Source organism: Melopsittacus undulatus, chromosome 16 (genome assembly GCF_012275295.1).
Source record: "Melopsittacus undulatus isolate bMelUnd1 chromosome 16, bMelUnd1.mat.Z, whole genome shotgun sequence".
Classification (NCBI taxonomy): domain Eukaryota; kingdom Metazoa; phylum Chordata; class Aves; order Psittaciformes; family Psittaculidae; genus Melopsittacus; species Melopsittacus undulatus.
In genome coordinates, this window is record NC_047542.1 from 1791611 (window position 1) to 1810705 (window position 19095).

The 19095-nt window shown below is 55.7% G+C and overlaps 1 long non-coding RNA gene across 1 annotated transcript; it reads right to left on the minus strand.

Moving 5' to 3' along the window:
• Window positions 1–395: 395 nt before the first annotated feature.
• On the minus strand, window positions 396–17315 carry LOC115945531 (uncharacterized). The gene is made up of 4 exons (XR_004079844.2): window positions 17216–17315; window positions 16709–16934; window positions 3753–3957; window positions 396–3516 (listed from the first exon to the last, which is right to left on the minus strand). It is a non-coding gene; the product is annotated as an uncharacterized lncRNA (long non-coding RNA).
• Between the last annotated feature and the right edge of the window lie 1780 nt (window positions 17316–19095).

The window sequence follows — 19095 nt, forward strand, 5'->3', positions numbered from 1 at the left end:
CCCGGCCCCAGAACGGCAGCCGCGTTGCGTGCGCTGAGCTGGGGCGGACGGCAGTGTCCGACGGCAGCCGTGGGGAGGGTTCAGGTGCTTTCTGATGCCTCCTCCTGCAGCCACAGTTTCGGCTGCTGTTGTGGGTGTCACCTTAGTTTGTACCCGCGGACATCTCGGGGCTCGGGACCTGGCACCGCTTCCGTACCCATCGCTGGGCTGTGCTGCAGCTGCTGCTCGGCGCTCCGCTCCGTGCACGTGTAAAGGGGTGACCCTACAGCAGGGCTCGGTGGGAAGGGATGGGACCTGTCCATCTCCTACCGCAGCATCCCCAACCCCCCCTCCCTCCCTCCGGCTCCCACCCGGCTCAGGACCACCAGCATCACATAGGAAACCAGACTCATGTCTCTGAGGGGTATCATCGCGCCGGTTTATTGCAACAGCTCCATAGCTGCTTCCCTGCGTGCTCGGACAGGGAACGTTCCTGGTCCAAGTGCAGATGCACAAGTACCCTCTACAGCCCGCTGCTTCTATGCGCAGGGCTGCAGTGGTCCCAACAGTAACCAGCAGGAGACAGATCAATAGGCGAGTCTCTGGGTGCAAACCGCAGCTGTGATTTGCATCTATAATTTATAGGACAACCTTGTAAACGAGACCCGTGCCAGCAGAAGCCGTCGGATTAGGGTGTTTACAACTCCAGGGTACCCGGCAGGCATCAAAAGGACACAGTCTCCATCACCTCTGCTGGATTGCTGGTCCCAGAGGATACAGGGATGCTCCTGCATCCCCAGCATTGATACCCTGAGGAGGGCAGCAGAAATGTCCCCATGGGCTTTGGGAAGGGCAACATCCCTGGAGACAGTGGTTTGCAAGAGCCCTCCAGGGCAATGCTGCTCTGCCCCAGCTCCCATCCTGCTGCATTACCCGGGTTGCTCATTAGTGTGTACTGAATAATCCCCCAGACAAATGAGCTTTTCCACCTTTGGCTGCGAGTTTTGCAGCTATCCCAGAGAGAAGGCATTGCTGTGCGCTGAGTTTTGCCCCTAGTATTGCTGTTACCCTCATTGATCCCATTGCCAACCATGGGTAATTGGATTAGGGGCTCTCCTGAAGAAGGAAAGGAGGAAGCTCGTTGTGTACCTAAAAAACCCTGATCTCCGAACGCCTGTAAAATCCATGCTCTAAAAGTCCTTATGGATACCTGCTCTGGCATGGGAAATACTGGAGGAAGCAATGTCCTGTGTGTAGATAGAGGTGCTTATTTACAGCTGCCACATTCAGTGTCTGTGCATGGGAGAGGACGCCGCCTTGCTGGAGATGCTCATTTACCACAGGAGCCTGACGGGGTCTTCTCTCTGCCCAAAGTAGAGGAAAGTCATTTACTGGCATCATGAAAACGGGCTAAAAATAGCCGGTTTCTATGGCTACTGGGGCTGGGAGACTCCTGAGGAACACGTCTGGGTAGGTCCCTCCGTGATGAAATCCAGACAGAGGGATGAAAGGAAAAGGACAATAAAAAGAGGTTTAATGCTTTGCTCCTTGCTCGGCAGCACAAGGGAGATGCTGCAGGGATGGTTCTGTGCTTCCCCTCTGCTTGGTGCTGCACGCTTCAGCAGGGCTCAATGGGGGTTTATTATGGGGGGGAATTAGGCAGATTTAGTGAATGGAGCAAAGCCCCAGAGCAAACACTTTGAGCTGAAGCAGGGCTCCCACAGCCTGTCCTCGCCTGCTTGTGCTTGTGGTTGATGCGCTTTTGCATAGGGATGGGGCTGAGCCACACTCAGGAGCAATCTGAGCCCTGGGGTCCAGTCCAGGCTCGTTCCTGTAGAGCTGATGCCTCTGCAGACGTCTCAGTCTCCCTGCCATAAAACAGACTCCAACTTGACCTGGATCTTTACACTTGCGATAACTTCAAAGCAGTGATTTATTCACCCCTAGGCTCGTGTGTTCCCTGTTGGTCACCACGCGTTACAGGGCAAAGCTAAACCTACATTTGAGCACTCCAGTTTGTGTTTCACCACCTTCCTCTTTGGCCTAAAGATAAATCCAAGGTCCTCATCAAGGACAGCCCCGTGGCTGCAAACCCTGGGTCCCGCAGGCTGTGCTCATGTGCAAAACCAGGAACAGAACCGGGTCAGCATCTTTCCTAAACACCATTGAGCTTGCCCGTGCCCACCTGGAGCTGCCTGATGCTGCCTGTTCTTTGTCCTCTGAGTACCAACAGCCTGACAAACCTGGTGTTCTGGGGCAGCGGCTGTGTTCTGAGCTATGGGAAAGCAGATGCACAGGGAGGACTGAGCCCAGCCATGGACTGAAGGCGTTATGAGGCTGCTTGAGATACTGCTCCATGCAGCGGGTCAGCACGGAACATGGAGCAGCTGGAAGAGCATCCTGCCCGTGGGCGGGAGGAAGGAGGCTTTGTCTTGTTCTCTTCTCTCGGGTACCACCTGGGATGCAGAAATAGCCCTGCCTGTGCAGACACAGCACTCAAACCCGAGCTGACGCTTGCAGGGTGTTTGGCAGAAGCTGCCCATCCTGCTGCAGTGCCTGCATCAGGATAGCCTGGGTTATTCCATAGGATCACAGAAGCACAGACTGGCTTTTGGGTTGAAGGGACCTTAAAGCCAGGCAGGGGTGTGGGGAGAGAGAAGACAGAGTATTTGCACTGTGACAAGAGCTGTCACATCCCAGCCTTCGGGAGCAGACGCTGCCCTGTTCAAATGCTGCCACTGGAAAGAGAGGAAAACCCCCATTTGCCCACTGCGGATCCATGGAAATGAGCGGAATGGGGCTTGGCTCCAGGCAGGTTTGCTACAGAGAAGGCTGGAGGCTGATGGGAAACAATGTGGAGATGAAAGGAGCCTCAGCCGTCAATCCAGAGGTCAAGTCATTATGATGGGGGAATCAAAAAGCACCGCAAACCGTTTATGAACACAATAGAGGTCAACCCAGGAGCAAAGCATTTTGCTCGGAGCCATGGTGGAAAACATATTGCTGCTTGGAGAGCTACATCCATCTGGGAGGTGGGAAAATAACTGCAGCTCCAGTGCTTGAATGTGCACGCGGGATGTGTTCCATGCACATGGAACAGGTGTGGGTGAGTGGTGCCTGTCTCAGGTTTACATGACAGGAATATCTGGGACACAAGGAAAACCTGAGCAGGGCAGAACACGGACAGCGGCTTCCTGGAGCCCCAGGCACTTGCTTTAAAGCACAAACCAACCCCAAACCAGCTTGGTTCTGATGTTCAGCCACTCCTCACCAGCCAGGGCCAGGCTCTGCAGCCACAGAACCGCAGGAAGGACAGGATCTGGCCCCGGCTTTGGAAACCGCTCCATGTTTGTGCTGGGACTTGCTGGAGCAAGGGCAGGCTCGGTTGCTCAGGAGGGAGTCTCTACCCCGCTGGGATGCAGGGTCCCTCCATCAGTGCCTGCTCAGGGGCCCAGGGTGCAGCACAAGGGTAGTGTCCACAGCATCCGCTTCTGCCTCTCGGCAAGGTCGTTCCCATGCTTTTGGCCACAGAAGAATCTGGGAAGAGGGAGGGGAAAGATGAGAGAAGCCACAGAATAAATGTGTTGGAGCAGATCAACACCCACAGAACCATTGCTCAGCCCCAGGCTCCCCTTCCCCTGCCCAGCACCATCCCTGAGCCCCAGCCCCTGTGAGACCTCCATGCAGTGCAGGCAGAGGGTGATGCTTGGAGGGGAACTGGTCCTTGGAGAGGGGAGAAGAAAGGAGGCAGAAAATGTCCCCCCCCAGCGTACCAAGGGGAAGGGGATGGGTCCCAAGGCACCGCTTGTTGGGATGCACACAGGAGCCTGCTCCTCACACTGCTGTCTCCTGCTCTGCGCTGGACTCTTCTTTCTTCCTCTTCATCTTGCAGAAGCCATGGAGCCCACAGAAGCAAGCAAAGGTGAACTGGGGCATCACCTGGGCAGGATGAGAGGGTTGGGAGCACCCCCGAGAGACCTGGATGGGGACAGGGAGAGGAGTCAGGGCAGCTCCTGGGTGATGGTCATGGTTTGACTTGATCTTCAGGGTCTTTTCCAGCCTGGTTGGTTCTGTGATTCCATGCACAGAGAAGATGGAAGGTGTGGACCAGACCCCCCCATCACCAGAGCATCACCCTGCAGGGGCACACATCCCATTATCCAGCCCCCCACCCACTGGAACACGAGGAGGTCAAATCCGCTCCCCTCAGCAGTGAACAAGCGAGACAGACATGGGGACAGCTTGCAGGCCATGTGCGTGTTTGAGGGCTGGAGGGAAGCCCCTGGGAGCCCCTGGCACCAGCGGTTATGGCACAAAGAGGCAGAGCCAAGAGCAGGGTTCACTGCCTTTGTGTGCGCTGGTGCCCCAGGGCACAGCCCACGTCATGACCCCACGGTTGCAGTGTGATGCACCCTGGTCTGGCACAACCAGGTCTGATCCAGCACTGCCAAAACCAGGCTGGGCAAACGCTTCCCTTGCCTGTGCAGGTCTCTCACCCAGTCTTTGACACCCTTCATATTAACCAGGCAAACACGTCTGCAGCAGACACCCCAGGTGCCCATGGGGACCCGTCCCCACTGCCACCCCCTGAACCCCTATGGCCATCCCAGCCACCCCCCTTGCACAAAGCCCCCCATGAGAGCCTGGGCGGTGGGGCTGGGACCCCGGCTTCCATTAGGAGCTATTGATGTGTTTAGAGGAGCCTGTAGCACGGAGGCTTTTCAGGCTGAGCCTCTGCCTCCCATTCAGGCAGCAGACAATGATGAATGGGCCCCGGAGAGCAGAAGCAGCCCAGCTGAGCCCAGCGCTCCCGTTCTTCTTGAAAAGGTAGGAAAAGGGGCCAGGAGGAGCAAGGACTGATTCAAAATAGCAATGAACTGGCTTGGGCAGCGCTGATTTGCAAGGGCTGGGCCTGCTCCATGCTCTGGTGCTGCCCTTTCTATGCAGGGAGATCGGTTCGGCTGAAACTGCTGCAAACACGAGGAGCACTGAGAATGTGAAGCTGGAGAATTCCCTTTAGCCAAGTGCATCACCCCGGGCCGTGTTTGTCACTGTCACAGTGATGAAGTGGGAGCTGTCTGGAATGAGCACGCTCGCTTTAGCAATGGCACTGCTCCCTCAGCCCGAAGAGATGTCTTTCTGAACCAGCTGGACACAGTCTATTCCTTGAGCCAGCAATTACCCACTTCCCTGGGCAGGCAGGAGGCTGAGACAGGGCAGTGTCAGCAGGGAGGTGCAGGCAGAGATGCTGGCGGTGGTACAGGCAAGGATGTAGGCAGAGGTGCAGGCAGGGATGCAGGCAGGGATGTGGGCAGGGATACAGGCAGTGGATGTCAGTGGGGAAGGGGTGCTCAGCTGCTTTTCTTCCCCTGCCCCAGTGTTTCCATTGCTGAGCAAGGGCATTGAATCCACTTTTAGCTAGTTGGTTGGAAGAAAACCCACATGAAGTTTTGCATTTTAAACCCCACATTTCAAAGCTGCCTTTTGCCACACTGGGGTTTGTTTTCCTGGGAAATGAGCTCATTTGCAATGGAAATCGCTCCCATGGTTTTGCAGGTAACCAAATAGGATGAAATAATTCATAGTGAAATGTAGAAACGTACCCAGAAATTCATCTCAATTGCCTGTCGTGATAGCGAGTCAGCATCGTCCGCCTCTGCAGCCAGGATGCTCAGGAGGGTCTGGGGATCACCAGCCTGGTTCTCTAAGATCCACTTAGGAGACACCCTTGGAGAAGCCCAGAGCTCGTGGGACTTTCTTCCCATAATATAGCATCAAATCACAGCCTGGCTTTGGATGCAGGGACCTTAAAGCTCCTCCAGCTCCAACCCCTGCCACAGGCAGGGACCCCTTCCACTAGAGCAGCTGCTCCAAGCCCCTGTGTCCAACCTGGCCTTGAGCACTGCCAGGGATGGGGCAGCCACAGCTTCTCTGGGCACCCTGTGCCAGCGCCTCAGCACCCTCCCAGGGCAGAGCTTCTGCCTGAGAGCTCAGCTCAGTCTCCCCTTGGGCAGGTTCAAGCCGTTCTGCAGGAGGTGGATGTAGCCCTGTAGCTGTATTTCAGTTTAATGCCAGTTTCACTGGTGCTCAGCCAAGCTTTCACAGTCATTATTTCCTTTATTTCCCCCCTTTTTCCTCCCACAAACCTTGGCCATCTCGCTGCTTACAACCAGCCCGACGAGAAAACCGCCTTCAAAGCACTTTCTGTAATGAGCAGCGCTGCATTAGAAACCCAACAACGCCGAGGCCGGGCTAAAACTAACCTGCAAAGCAGCAGCATCCCTTTAAGGGGAGATAATGAAGGGCGAAGATGCTGCCTGGCGTGTTTGCAGAGCAGCAGCGCTAATTAAAACCCGGCTCCTGTAAAGTCTGCTGAGCCCATTGGTTCTTCCCCCCCGGTTCATTTGCCGGAGGAAGGCAGAGTCGCCAGGGTCCTCATTAGAGAGATTTCACTGGCTGCACCTAATGGTTGTAATTAATAGGTGCAATAAATTTGCAATGGGCAGCCGGGGTGTTCATTAGCCCTGGGCTGACTCAGCACCGGTGGCCTCCCCGCTTACTTAAGAACCCATTCGCAAGCAGGAGGGAGGAGGAAGGTGCTCCATGGCACACTCGGCATTCCCTGCCCAGAGCACAGCTGGATAAATCATTCCCATCCCGTCCCACGTTTGTCTCCTTTTTGTCCCGGCGGTGACTTGTCCGCGTTCCGTGTGGGATCAGCGCTCGAGGAACTGAACCCTCTGGTGCAAAGCGGGGGGTGAATACCCAGGGATAATGTCATGGATCAAAGCCTGCTCATGCAAAGCGCAGCCCCACACGTGGATGGCTCTGCCTGCTGTGGGTGTGGGGTGCACTGTGATTTCTAGAGCCCTCTGGGCATCCTGCGCGTTCAGATCTCCCCAGGCTCCCACTGAGCATCATTCCCTCTATAGGGGATCCCAGTGCTGCTGGTGAGGTGCTGGGGGTCCCACCGTGTCCCATTAGGGCTGGGGGCTGTCACAGCTTTGATTAAGGCCCCAGCTTTTCAGTTCATTATCATCTGGCTGTAATTAAACTATTAATAATTGGCACTCATCTCCTGGGACCAGCATCCATGGGGCTGGGTGACCCAGCGCTGCTCCTGCTCCTCTTCCAGCACACAGAGGCAAATCCCATCCTGATTCCCACACAGGTTAGCCAGCAGGCAGTGATCCCAGTGGGATGAGAGCCCTGCTCGCCCCAGAGCTATGTGGGAGCTGTGCACAAGCCTCTTGGTTCTCACATTGCTGTTGCCACGAGGGATGCTCGGGATGCGGATACAGGATGGGGGCTCTGTGTCGGGACATGTGGCTGTGATTTCCCATTCCTGCAAGGCAGCAGAGGACAAGCCTGTGCCTCATCCACCGGCAGCTCTGGAATACGGTGGATGCCTCACTCATACAGAGCAGTTATTATCTGTAATTAGCATCTTGTCCCGCTCTGCACATTTGCTCCTGGGATTTCAGGAAGGACCAGGGACTGCTGGAGGGGTCCATCTGCTCCAGCAACTTCCTTTGCGGGTGCCTTTGGATGCAGCTGGCCAGGAGCCACCTTTGCAGTGGCTCTTCCTCAAGCTCACTCCTCTGGAGCTGGGATGGGATTTCAGTCACTGCCTTTTCAATAATAGGTGTGTGCCCAAGTTCTCGAAGATGCTTTGGGAATGCTCATCTCCTGCTTTAGTTAATGCTGTGAATGCTGTGTAAGCACTGCAGCCAAGGGGCTCTGCTTTGAGCAGTAATCACAGCCACAGGTAGAGCCTGTGCTAATTGAAAGGTGCTGGAGCTGCTGCTGGGAGGTGGATGCCAGACAAGCCGAGAGCTCACCTGGTGCTGGCAACACCTCCTCTTGGCCATGGGCCTTTTCCAGCGGTCCCTGCCAATGCCTTCCGCACGGCTCCCATCAGAACACTTGTCCCATGCACGGCTTCCAGCCCACGCTGGGGTTGGACACTGAACACCACAAATCAAACCCTCGTGCATTGCTGAGGGAGCTGGAGCTCAGCAGGGAATGGCGAGAAAGAGATTGGGTCCCCTGGCTCCTGAGCACAACCACCCCATCCAACCCCATTCAGTTCATCCCATCCTGGCTGCTCCCAATCACAACCCCATGGAAACCCAGCCATGGTCCCTCCATCTCTTCCCTGCTTAATGCCTGCATTGCTACAAGAAGAATCAATGGTGTACAAGGCAGTGAGAGCAAGCCTCAGGGGTGGAGCATCTCACAGCCAGCACAGTGCAGACAGGCTGCCCATCGCCCTGCTCTCATCAGCTGGTATCTGCCCAGCAGCCACCGAAACACTCACGGGTGTTTGCATCCCTCCATGCTCTCTTCACCGTGGGCAGCCACCACCAGAGATGGGTTCTGAACCCCTGCACCAGGGTGCCCAATAGCTCTTCCCCCAGTGTTTGCAGGAGCCTTGCTGGGGGGCTTGAGGCTGGCCTGGGGTTTTATTGCACCCACTGGCCCACCAGGAGCATCCAGAGGGGGGTTTGCTCATTGCTTCCCCTGTGAAACGTTTTGGGTTGCAAAATGAATGGCAAAACCAGGCATTTCTGGTTAATTTGCCTTGTTCCCTATGTCTTGGGGGTTAATGGCACCCTCACACCAGGATCCCCATCCTGCGATGGGAGCAGCAGGACCAAGCCATGCGTGTCCACCAGCATCAATGGCTCTGGGCAGCCATTGTCAGGGGTGAATTTTCTGAATGAGTAAATCCTCATTAAGAAATAATTAAAGCAGGCTGTGGAGGTTGGCTCCATCCCTTTCGCTTTGAGGGATGCTGCTTGGTTTTGCTGCTCTCTGGGCCCCAGCCTTGCCAGCTCTCCTGCTTCCATTGTTGGAACTCGGGGGATTTCGTGATTCTCTTCCTTCCACACCTCCCTGAGTCATGGGATCGCAGCTGAGCCTCAGCTCCAGGCTCTTTTCAATCACTGCTCTTTTTAAAGGTGCATTCCAGGCTGGTGAAATAAGCATGGAAGCCTGACACCGGGTGACCCAAAGTGCAGGAGGGGAGAGCACAGGGAAAGAGGAAAGAGAAATCCCTCGTTCCTGCTTGGCAAAGGTGGTTTGGAAGCCCCACCACTGCTTGGGTGCTGACAGAGGCAGCAGGGACTGTGGTGATGGGGTCTGCGGTGATGGGGTCTGCGGTGATGGGGTCTGCAGTGATGGGAATCTGTAGTAATGGGGTCTGCAGTGATGGGGTCTGCAGTGATGGGAATCTGTAGTAATGGGGTCTGCAGTGATGGGGTCTGCAGTGATGGGGTCTGCGGTGGTGGGGTCTCTTCCCACCCCATCCGCCCTGCTCTCCAGGCTGCTGTGCTCACAGACATTGATCTGTGTTTAGCAAGCACACACTGTTCAAGTCCTGCTCTCTAATTAAACCTGTCCTTCCCAATGCTCCCGGCCACACATCCTTGGTCCATGGGCCAGCTGCGGCTTCATGGTCACAGCAGGGTTGGATCCTGCCCCGTCTGCAGCACCCCTGGAAGGGTCACGATTGGTGGGGAGATGGGACTGGAGGTGCTGGGCTGTTCTCAGCCCCCCAGGACACCCAACAACAGCAGGAAGGGCTCCTGCCATCACCTGCAGGTGTTTCGGTGCCGGGTGAGGCAGCGGCCTCAGCCCTTGTCCATGCCCTTGGTCTCTGCCTGATGCTTTTGTTCCATGGGGCTGCAGGTGGGGACGCTTTGAACCGTGTGAGAAAAGCCCTCGTTGCCAAAGAAAAGCAGCTCTGAATGGGGACGACGGCGCCTGAAAGGCCGAGCCCCCCCATCCCCGTCCCCCTTTGTCTGTCCCTGTGCTCTGCAAGGCTTCAATGCCCCCTTTCACTTGTTATTTGTTACCAAATACATATGAGTGATTAAAAAGGGATCAGGAGTCCGGGTGGGTGCGGAGGTGCCTGGAAGGTGCAGTCCCTCCTCTGTGTAGCCCATGGCTTTTCGCCCTACATGAGTTAGGCAAAGCAATCACATAGGAATAAAAAGCCATAGACCACAGCAGAGGGCTTACCCAGGATAAGCCAGCGGTCTTTGGGGAAAGAAAAGGAAGAAAGGGGTAAAGGAGGCGGGAGGGAAAGCAGCCCTTCCGTCTATGTTGTCCTCCCTCCCTGCTTAAAAGACAACGTGCCGTAGCCTGGGTCAATGGCAGCATGGCCAAGGAGCAGGCAAGGAAATGGTTTAGCTTCACTCTACAGTGTCCTGGCCACAGCTACACCTTACCCCTGCCCATGTATTCCCCATCACACCTTTCTATGCTGCTTTTAAGTATCCCAATAAACCCGCTAAACCCTGAGCCACAAACCAGAGTCACCCTGGCTGCCAGTGGAGCAGCACAGATGTGCACAAGGTGACGTGTTCCATGGGGAGCTCCCATCCCCATAGCCCCAGAAGAGGCATCCCAGGACAGGGCGATGTCCATGGGGAGAACATCTCCAGCAGCTCCCCCAGGAGCTGGACACAGACCTTACCCTTACCCTTAGCAGCAGCCTCTCCACCTCCCTGCACCCGGTGGCACCAGAACTGCCCTGGTTATCCCTGGGGAAGCACCAGCCTCTGCCTTCTCCTTTTCCCTGCCAGGACTCACTCATTGAGCAGCAGTGACTGCTGATTGCCAGGAGCCCATGAGGTCAGCTCCGCTATTGAGGGTAGGAAACTCCCTTTCTTGTTGCCCTAGCAAGAATCCTTGGGAAATTCAATGTCTCTAAAGCTATACAGTCGCTGGGCTCGAAAGGAGGAAGGAATTTGTCCACTGCGGTTCATAATAGCAGCAAACGTGACTTTGACCGACAAACTGAACTTCTGAAGCACACGGGTAGCTCTGAGCTGCCGTTTCCCAAGGTTCTGCCTCTTTTAACTCCCATACGGGAATGGGAAGGGGAAAAAAAGCCAGTTTCTGACACAGCCACGCTCCCAGCCCTGCCCCTGCACCGTGCAGCAGCTGCAGGAGGATGCATCCATGTGCAGCCCCATGGCATGAGCATCATCTGGCCTTGGTGTTGTGTTCTTAGGTACTCGGGGGAGGTCCTCCAGCAAATATCCTGGGGTCCTGCGTGCATGCAGGACCCCCACCTATGGGTCTGCCCCCCAGCTCCGGCACCAACCAACCCCTTGGTCCCCAGGGGTACACTAAGGATACAGCCCCAATTTCGTTGCGCATCGAGGGGTAGATCTGAACTTAATAACTCCTTGGGTATGGCCCTCTCTGCTTTGTGGCTCTGCTTTGGCACCCAAGACCTTCCCAAGGAGGCTGCACCCGGCACAGGGCAGCTCCAGTGCCCACATCAGAGCACAGGGACACGTCCCCATCCCAAAACCCCAGCCCCACACCACAGGGACCCGAGGACAGTGCAGAGCACGGCTGAGCTCACCTTTGGCAGCGTGGCATCCTCTCCATGGGAAGGCACCAGGATACCTGGCACTGGCCTTGGGATGGCATCACCTGCACCATCCTCTCCTGGCCCTGCCAGCAAACCCCAGCACGCAGGGATGCGCAGGGTGCTCAGGGATGTGGGGCACCCGCATCCCATCCCCTCCAAGCCCCTGATGCTTACGGGAGGTCCCGTGTGTGGATCCCAGGCTCCTGCTGCCATCCCCATGGCTCTGCGGAGCCTCACTGTGTGTTGCATACTTGAACCAGTTGAGCACCGAGGGGCTGGAGGGAGGGAGGGAGCGGGGGGTCAGGTATTTCTCCATCCCCAGCTCCGGAGAGCTGGTAACAAAGGCGCTATTGAACTGCAGCCTCTCTGGTCTGTGAAGCAGAAACCTCTTGTATCTACTTCACTGCCTTTGATCTAACTCCCCCAGTGGGATGGATATTACTCATGTCCTGCTGCTCGGGTACTGCTGCCAGCATGGGACGGGGGGGAAACAAGCCCCCTCTTGTCACCCTGGGTTTGGGAAGCATCCTGCCTGCACCCAGCGCCCATCTCCGCTGCTGTCCTTCCCTCTGGCCCCTCTCCTTCCCCTCTCCATCCTTCACCATCCCAGACCCCAGACCTCCTGGTCTATGTGTGGGCACCCGAGCATAGAGCTGGGAGGAGCAGGGCTCTGCACTCGCATTCCTCTTCTGTAATTAAAGCCGGTGCGCTGGGTGGAGGGGGAAATTCCCAAAGGGTTTTGCTGGCATCTGGACAAGGGTCAGACAATGAGAACATTTGACAGGGAGCCCAAATCCGCTCTATCTTGGATCAGCGCTCAAAGCCTCCCCCATGCGCTCCGTCCCGGCTTGGGGAAGGTGGGGGGCTCTTTGGTGGGGAAGGGGGGTGAGACCTTGGGGACTCTTCCACCCCCCCCAAGCCTTTATCCCAGCCTGGATGCCCAGAATCACAGCACTGAAACCGCGTCCCCCCTGGGATCCCCAGGAGAATCCCAAGTAAAGGCACCAAGAGCAGACCTTGGTTTTACCGGTGCTGGGGCACTGGGATGCTCTGACAGCCTGGTGCAGCCGCCCCAGGTACCTGAAGGCACTTGAGGGCCTTTGGAAACCTCATTCTCCAGTTCGCAGGAGCCCTGCTCCCACCGGCACTGGAGAGGAAGGAGAGGGCATCGCCTCCAGGGGTACCTGCATGACAGTACCCAAAGTGAGAGCACCCAAAATCACAGCGCCAGAGCCAATGGCTCTTAGCTCTGCTTCAGCTTTCCCAGGGTTCATCCCTTCCTTCCCCAGCTCCCTGCCCATGCCTCAGGAGTGGGAAAAGCCTCTCCAGGGCTGCCTCCATCCCCACTGCAAGGTGGAGAGAAATAACATGTACCTTACAAGTGGGAAGGATGGGTGGACAGATGGATGGACAGATGGACGGATACTCAAGAACAGAGACTGACCGAGCTGGGCACACCTAAAGGATATAGTTTTCCACATAAATCCATAGTAGTTGCATCCCTATTAGCCTTTCTTTTAGGGGATTATCTGCAGTCTCCCCTCTCCATCCCCTCTCTGGCTCGTGCCCCAGGGCAGGGAGTGCAGGACCCAACTCTCGCTTCACTTTTAGACAGTAACTGTTAGAACTTGGGGAGCAGTTGAAGTCAGAGCTGGGCAATGATCCATTTTCAAGCTGTCTTGACAACTGGCTCCAGCACAGCAAGATTAGATCTACTAATCACATTTATAAGGCGCCCAGGATCATGAATTGGGTATTTGGAGAGTATTTGTCATTGTAACAATGTCATTTGCCAGCCTTCAGCAGGCATTACCTTCTCCTCCAAGCCATTATGGGTGGGCTTTTTGGCTTGATAGAAACATTTACATGGAGAAGAGAAGGCTCCAAAGCAGCTCTGGTCGCAGTGCTCTGTACAGCTGAAGGTGCACATTGTCTGTCACTTGTGTGTCCCATGGATAGGGTGATACTGGGGTTCTTTATGGATTTTAACCAGCTTTCTCATCACCTGCTTTTGTATTGTAACAGAATGGATATAACCCAAATCTTTGCTGGATGCTCTATAAACCCCCTCTTAGAGGCAATAGGAGGGAGGGCAGGTGAGCTGAGCAACACCTGGGATCACAGTGCATCCTTAGTGCTGAGCCTGGGGGAAAGCCACGGATCTGCTTCCCTGTTGCGCCTGAGGATGAGACCACACTGCCTGCAACACCCTGTCCAAGACATGCCAGAGATGTGCTCACCGAGCCCTGCCTGCAGCAGCAGTCACAGCCTGTGCACAGACACTGCAGCAGCGCATGGAGCGGAGAGCAGACAGACCCCAGGCTCCCTGCATGGGGTGTTCTGGCAGCCACAGCAAAGGCAGAGGCCAAAACAGCCGTGGTTCTGCAGGTGCCAGTGCACGCTCCTTCAGGACACAGCATAAACCTGCTCTGTTTGAGAGAGGGAAGAGGAGGAACCCTGCACCCAGCTCTGGGGCAGCAGCACCGGAGCGACTGGAGCTGATGGAGCGAGGCCAGAGGAGGCCATGGGGATGCTGCGAGGGCTGGAGCAGCTCTGCTCTGGAGCCAGGCTGGGAGAGCTGGGCTGGGGCAGCCTGGACAAGAGAAGGCTCCTGAAGGGGAGACCTGAGAGCAGCTCCAGTGCCTAAAGGGGTGCAGGAAAGCTGGAGAGGGACAGGATGAGCATCACCCCTGCACATTCAACTCCCCTGCGGAGACACTTCCCTGAGCTCAAACCTGCCTCCGGTGACTCCAGTGGCTTGAGGGACATCACCCTGGGCACAGCCTTGGGAAGGAAAGAGCTCAACCCATCTCCCACCATCACAGATCAGGGCTGAATCCACTTAATCAGACCCCAAATCCCCTTTGCACATGGCTTCACCATCCCAGGCACAAGCTCAAACAGCACTTTTAAAGCCACAGACCCAGCTTCCTCCTGGGACAGGAGCTGGAGTTTGCACCGGAGCCTCACATTGGGTTTGAAGAGGGTTTAAGCACCCATATCCATGGAGCCTCCTTTTCCTCACTGGATTTGCACTGGCACAAACAAGAGAAACTGCAGCCTCCTTTACAAACACCACTGCCCCCCATGCTGTGATCCCTGCACTCACCAACCGGCACCTACAATAGAGCATTCCTGGCAGGTATTCCCATCCAGGCTGTGCTCTGGTTAAGCCCCATGCAAGCTTCCACCAAACCCTCCCAGGGGCGGGTGAACCAAGTCAAGGCACCAAGAGGTGATGCTGGCTCTTGCCTCGGGCTCTGCAGGCTCTCTGTGTGGTTGTGTGGGGCTGGCAGCCCCAGAGGGACCATCTCCTGAAAGCCCAGCTTGGGCTCACCCAGCTCCTTGTCCTCTGCTGTCATCAGCAGCTCAGTGCAACAGGCAGGGTGCAGGGACAGCAGCACTGAGGGGATGAGATGTGGGGCTGGAACAAGAGACAGCACAGGTTAACCCTGGAGAGGGGACCAACAGGTTTGTATGGGCTGAGTGGGGAGGTCTGGGGAGCATCGGGGGTGCATCCTCTGTGTCAGAGGAGGTATTTGTGACATGAGGTATTTGTGTTTCGTCTCCTCCTGGCCCTGTTGTTCGCTGCTGCCAGTGATTTCTCACATTCTGCTGACAAGTCATCAGGGACACAATGTGATATCCATTAGCATGAGGTGAGATTCTGGTGGAGAAAGTGTCTCTTGCACTTTGGACACCTTCCCTCCATCGCTCCCCATGCTGGGCAGGGCACCAGGGTCCCATTGCTCCTTCCCAAGGGAGGAGAGAAGACCCCATGGGGAGACCCATAAGCACAGTGGCCCCAAGTCCATACCTGAGCCTGTTCTCTCTGCCTGGAGCCATCCCAGCCCTGGTCCCACCCGACCCTGCTGCTGCATCCCACTGCTCCCCGGGGATGCACAGACACAAACCAGGAGGGGACATCCCTTTGGTCCCTTATTCTCTAATAACCATAGGCTATCACAGTGCAGACCCAAGGGTGCACCCGGGCTCATGGGTATGCACACAGAGCACCCAAATCTCTGCACAAGCCAACAGGAACTGTTTGGTGTCTCCAGACCCCGCCAGCCCTCAGGTCCCTCTGGTTTCACCACCCCAGCACATCTGAGATAACGGCAGCAACCAAATGACACCAAAACCAAGGCAATTCCTGTCTCCAAGTCATTAATTTCCTCTCCCCTCGCTGACATCACCGCTCAGGTTAATACATGCAGCACTTCCCTTATCTTTCCTTGGGATTACCTCATCGGAGAGCACCCGGCGAGCCTCCCTCTGTGTGCCAAATACCAGCACTGGTGTCGGAGCTGCAAGTTTGCAGCCGGAGGAAGGACTGCTCAAATGCAGCTCCAGCAATCCCGAGCACACCAGCCCCTCGTGCTGTTCTCCTGCAGGATTCAGTGGTACTCAGCAAGGCACAGGCACCAACAAATCTGTTCTTTGCCCTTCAGTTCCCACTCATCGCAAAGCAAAACACGCTCTGCACCAGGCAGAGTTCCTCCTTCTCCGCAATCGGGGCTGGTGCACGGGCTTTATATCCATTGCCATCAATGCAAAAGTGTTTGCACACACCCCCCTCCCAGTCCTACAGAACACCCCCACTTCTTGTGTGTGATACTTGAGTAAGACAAAAACTTAGCATATGCACATGAGCATGTATTCATGTACAGGACCACTCATACAAGGGCACGCTTCATCCTGAAATCCAGCACTTAAAGAGCTCACGTGTAATTTAGCTGGTGAGTACATTAACATGTGTTGCATGTAATTGTGTGTCAGCATAAGTAACATGATTACACGTGAATATGTGTATATACATATATACACACGTATATACACACATATACACACCTATATAAACACATATATACACACATCCCCACAAACATTCATATAGTGATGGATTTTGACCAGTTGGTGATTATTCTCACCTAAACCAAAGAGAATTCATTTTTTCCCAGCTAATTACATTTATACCCACAAGAACATAACTTCATCTAACAAGAATATAGGCAAGCAAATGCCACACATTAGCTACAGCACCGCGTGAGCAGCTGTTAATGTACATACTCGCATCCACACACAGAACACACTCGCAGCACACACAATGAGCAGATGAAGGACCTGACTTGCTTTGGGGTGCCCGTAGGCACTGCCTGGGGCGGGGAGCAGCGCAGGTAACACACGGGGTGGCTGCGTGTGGTTCCCATGCGCTCATGAGATGCCCATCGCACCCGGAGCGTGCACACACTCCTGCTGCCTGCCCCGCTCCCCCCATGCACACACACAACTCCAGGCAAGACTTGAGACAAAGAAAGGAGACAAACGCTGCCTTACTTCGCTTTCCTCCTCCTTCTGCTCTCCTCTGTCTCTCCTCTCGCCGCCTCCACCGCGGGACGTCAGCGGGACGGCGATTCTCTGCTGGGGATCACGGCGAGCAACTTAAGGCAGCGGCGCGGGGGGAAGGAGCGGCTCGGGCAGCACGGGAGGAGGAGGAACAAAAGCCCAGCAATGCTCAGGAGGTGTCTCCCCAATTGCGGAGGGGCTGTGAGGCTGTGTGTGGCTGCAGGGCGGGAGGAGGCGGGTGAAGGGGCGATGGGAAGAGGCCTCCCCACAACCCCGAGCTGAGGTTAGTGCATAAACGACCTCCCCATTGAGCAGCGCACACGGCTACACTCCCGCTGCTCCGCTTCCCGTTCCCGGCTCAGCCCTCCGCCGAGGCACCCGCTGCCCCCCGGCGCGGGGATGCCGGCTCGCCCCATCCCGCCTCTCTCCCGCTTTCTCCCTTTCTGCTTTGTCTCCAGCCCCGTCTCCCAGCCAGGCAGACACAAAAGAGCCCCTGACCTGGGAGGAGAAATGCCCATTTCCAGGAGAGAACCCAACTCCCGAGCGCTCCGGTGCGTGCTTTCGGCAGGCAGCGGGATGAAAAGGAGCTGGTAGGGCTCGCGATCGGAGGCAGCATTCCTTCCCTAATGAGTGTAATTAGCAGAGTGAGGATAGGAGCGTGTTTCCCTGGCTGTTCCCCGCATCTTTCCATGTCTCCGAATCACCGAGCGCCAGCCTCCCTGTGCTCTTCCACAGGCTTTTGGGAAACGGCGTTTTTCCACTTCCAGGAGCTGCCGGGGCAGGAGCTGTCCTTGGATGCAGCTACCAACATGCACTCCAGCTGCCTGAAGCTCCCCCTCCACCTCCGTCTCAAAATAGAGGGGTTCAGACAGGATTAAATCCCAAAACACACATCCTGAGTCTTCCGGAGCTGCCGAGGGGAAGACAAGTCAGATCTGGGACTTGGCTTTTTCACTTGCTCATTGCCATCCATCCACTTCAGCTCTCATAAATCCCGAGCTGTCAGTGGAACAACGGGTGATTCAGTGGGGATTTAGCCAAGCTTCAGACCCGTGGAGCGAGCCAGATCCTCCTCCCGCGGCAGTGCCTGACCCAACATGAGCATGGCATTACCTCACCCCGTGCTCTCTTGGGATGCTCTCCCTGGCGGCTCCCATAGAAGGGGCGAAGACCCTCTTCATCTCTGCCCTGTGGATACCCCCTCAGCGATCCAAGCAACCCAAATTCTGCCTGGGATTAGCCTAAGCACTGATTTGGCTGCATCGGTCCAGGTGAGCACAGCGAGCGCCTGTGATGAGAATGAGGATGCAGCAGGCATCCTGCGCACCCTTCTCCCAAACAGGGAAAAACTGCAGCGGACATCCCATGCATCCTTCTCCCAAACAGGGAAGGGGCAGCAGGCACAGCCCCACAGCAAAGCAGCAGCTGGGAGAGGTGTGGGGCCCATGGGCCTAATGACCTGCTTGGTGGGGTTGACTGCACAAGCTGGAGGAGAAGCAGGAGCATCCGGATGCAACGTTGGGGGCTGCGTCAGGGCAGGAGCGGGCAGGGAGGGCTGTGCTGTCTCTCAGCATCTGCTCGGCTCTGACATTGTGCTCACTTGGGCTTTCTTTTAATTGCCTTGATGTCCCTGATTTGCATAATCCCCAGAATGCAGCAGGACTTTTGCTCTGAGCTAATAAATAGATGACAAAAATAAATGTGTCATGAAAGATTTGCTTCCATTCCTTCCCTCTGTGATCAGCGAGAAATGATGCTGGCGGCATCGAGCTCACTGGAGCTGTCAGCTTGGCCTGCCATAAGCACCGACGTTCGTTCTGCCCCTGGTGCACAACTTGCCCAGATGCTAAACTGAAGCCACGAGCTGGGAGCAGGAGCAAAACGTGGCTATGGAAGGAGACGATGTGCTTCTCATCCCCATTGTCCCTCCAAAGCCCTTCCCACCAAAGTCACCCTAAAGCAGGCTGGTGAAGCGGTGGTGGAAGCACTGCAGAGCACACAACGGTCCATCGTTGTGTTCACAGTGTATTTGCAGCCAGTAACAGCCAGGCAGGTACCTGTGGTGCCCTATTTTTAGATGTATTTCCTTCAAAATGACAGGGCACTGTGGTTTCCTCTCCTCCCTATCACAGCAGCCAGCCCTCTGCTCACAGTGGAGCTCCACTACTCATGGAATTAGTTTCCTTAGCTGAGAAAAAGAGCAGTTGCTCTGCTGTGAGTATCCATGAGGCTGGGAAAAGCACCATGTGTTTGCTGCAGGGTGATTTTCCCCTTGGTTTTATAAGGATTTGGCTGGAGGCACGGAGCATCAATGGGAATGCCACAGTTTCCACCCCAAAACAGCTTTAACAGGCTCAAAGGTTTAAAGCAGAGGTTCC